Here is a 2,521-nt window from a genome sequence, read left to right as displayed (position 1 = left end):
ACACACACACACACACACACACACACACACACACACACACACACACAATGACATATTTTTAAGCCCTAGAAAAGAAGGAAATCCTGTCACATGCTACAACATGGATAAGCCTTGAATACATTATGCTAAGTAAAAGCCAGTCACAGAACAAATACTTTATGATTCCATTTACACATGGAATCTAAAATAGTCAAACTCATAGAAACAGAAATTAGAATGGTGGTTTCCAGGGGCTGGGGGAGGCAAGAAGATGTTACTCAATAGGTATAAAGTTTCTGCTGTGCAAGATAACTAAGCTCTATGTATATAGCAACTTGAATATATCTCCAGAGAATTGTGCTGAATGACGAAAAGCCAATCCCACCATTTGCATACTGTATTATCCCATTTATATAACATTCTTGAAATGACACAATTGTATATGTGGAGGACAACTAATAATAGAGTCTGGAGGAAAGTGAGTGTGGCTATAAAAGGGCAAGATGAGGGATCCTTGTGGAAAACTGGAAGAGAGCTTTGTGATGGAAATGTTCTGTCTCTTGACACGATCAATGTCAGTATCCTACTTGCGATATTACAAGATGCTGCCCTTGGGTGAAATTACCTAACAGAGACCTATGTCTCGCTGTATGATTTCTGTATCGTGTTTTACAACTTAACATGAATAAATCCACATGTATCTCACAATAAAATATTTCATTTAAATACATCATTAAACACCCCCTAAGGCTAGCTGCTGTTGACAGTTTTGTAGCCACTCAGACGTTCAGCAAATGTTTTTAAACTTGGTTTTATTGTTTACAGTAGAAAAGGGCCTCAGCCAGGCGCCTGATTCCTATCTTTCCTCTTGTATAAGCTCGTGATTCAAGCAGAGGAATATGGCTTCAAAAACAGAAAGAGGCTGAGGAAAGCAGAAACAGAGAACAAAAATGGACTGGTCATTTCAAAGTTACTTTCCCTGTCAAGGTTAAAGCAAAGGGGATTTCTTTTATCATGGCTGCTAAAACTGGCCTGTTTGGGACTTGGCTATTATCTCTCTCTCTCCTGAGAGGAGGTAAGATAACAACTTAGTTGGATTTGGTGGCCTGGAACTTCAGCATGAGTAGCTCCATTTCGTTTTGATCTGTTGGGCCTAGTGCAGGAACTCAGTCCAAACCAATAGTCTCCTATACATTTTTTTCTACACCTATGCTCATTTTCTTCTTTGAATATCTGTATATTTTACAAATGTTCTACAAATAAGTATGATTATCAGCTTTCAAGTTGCCTGGAATGGTCCCTCAGTCCAGTCCATTGGCTGGACTGCAGAATGTCTGCAGCAGATGTGACACACCTCTTTTATTCCCCTCATTTCTCTGCTTCCACTCATCCCTTGTCCTTTTCTATTTTCCCTCCTCCCTCATCCCCCTCCTTACCCATTCTTTCCTCTCTTCCTCCTCAGCCTGTCCTGCCCTCCCCAACTCGACTTCTCTTTCTTTTCTCCTTTCCCCATCCTTGTCTTCTTCCGTATAGTTCTTTCCACCTTCTCGTCCCCCTTCCCACTCTTTCTTTTTTCCTACTCCTTGCCTCTCAATTCCCTTCCTTTCCTGCCTCCCTGCCCCTCTCTCCTCTCGCCCAGCTCCCTCTTCTTTCTGTTGGTTCCTCTCCTCCCTGACCTGTTATTTTCCCTCACTCTCTCCTCAGCCCTTCCTCCTTCTCCTCCTTCTTCCAATCCCTCCTCCTTCTTCATCTCTTCTTCCTCCTCTACATCTCTCCTCCCTTTCACGTCCCTCCTCCTCCTATCTCTTCTCCCCGCTACTCCCCATCCCTCCTCCCTTTTCATCCTTCTTCCCACTCCTCTTACTTCTCTATCTTTTCTTTCTCCTCGCCGCTCCTTTCCCTCCATCCTTCTTCCCACCCTTCCTCCCTCCGTCTCTCCTCCCTTTTCCCTACCTCCTCCCCCTCAATCCTCCCTCTCGCCCCCGCCTCCTTGGCCGCGGAGGCCGCTGGGAGATGGAGGAGCTCATTAGGCTCTGCTCTACTCGGCTCTGATCGGCCGAAAGGGCCCGAGGGCCGGTGGCGCGCACGGGTTTCTGGGAAGCGTAGTCTGGCGCAGTCCGCGCAGGCGCACAGCGGCCGGGCAGGCCTAGCGGGCGCGGTCATTGTCCTGGCAGAGCGGCGAGCCGGTGAGTGTGGCTGCGGGGTTCCGCCCACCTTCTACCTTTCCGGGGGCCGGACCCTGGCCCCAGGGAGGGCGCGGCCTGATGGAGAGGGTGTGCAGGCCCAGGTACGGGGAGTGCAGGTATGGGTGCTGCTCCAGGGCGTGCGGTGCTAGGGAGGACGTACAGGCCGGGACCGAGGTGCGCTCGCTCGGAGAGGCGGAGCAGCTGAGGAGAGGGAGAGGGGACGCTGAGGGGAGGCGGAGCAGTTGAGAGGCTGAGGGGAGGCTGAGCTGCCGAGGGGAGGCTGAGGGGAGGCTGAGCAGTGGCTGAGGGGAGGCTGAGCAGTGGCTGAGGGGAGGCTGAGCAGCTGAGGGGAGGCT

General features: G+C 49.6%; 1 protein-coding gene across 3 annotated transcripts in view; it reads left to right on the top strand.

Moving 5' to 3' along the window:
- The first annotated feature begins 2,094 nt into the window (after nt 1–2,094).
- ZNF71 (zinc finger protein 71) overlaps nt 2,095–2,521 on the top strand; it is a 28,201-nt gene continuing 27,774 nt past the window's right edge. Inside the window, exon 1 of one of the 3 annotated variants that reach the window (XM_032263349.1) lies at nt 2,095–2,165. The gene's annotated coding sequence lies outside the window, so the exon portion shown is untranslated. Of the gene's footprint in view, nt 2,166–2,219; nt 2,340–2,521 lie in introns of those variants that run through there. The other 2 variants (XM_032263351.1, XM_032263350.1) reach the window with 2 other exon arrangements.

Source organism: Sapajus apella, unplaced genomic scaffold (assembly GCF_009761245.1).
Source record: "Sapajus apella isolate SASKATOON/1434 unplaced genomic scaffold, GSC_monkey_1.0 scaffold135, whole genome shotgun sequence".
Lineage (NCBI taxonomy): Eukaryota > Metazoa > Chordata > Mammalia > Primates > Cebidae > Sapajus > Sapajus apella.
This window is presented reverse-complemented; position numbering and strand designations above follow the sequence as displayed.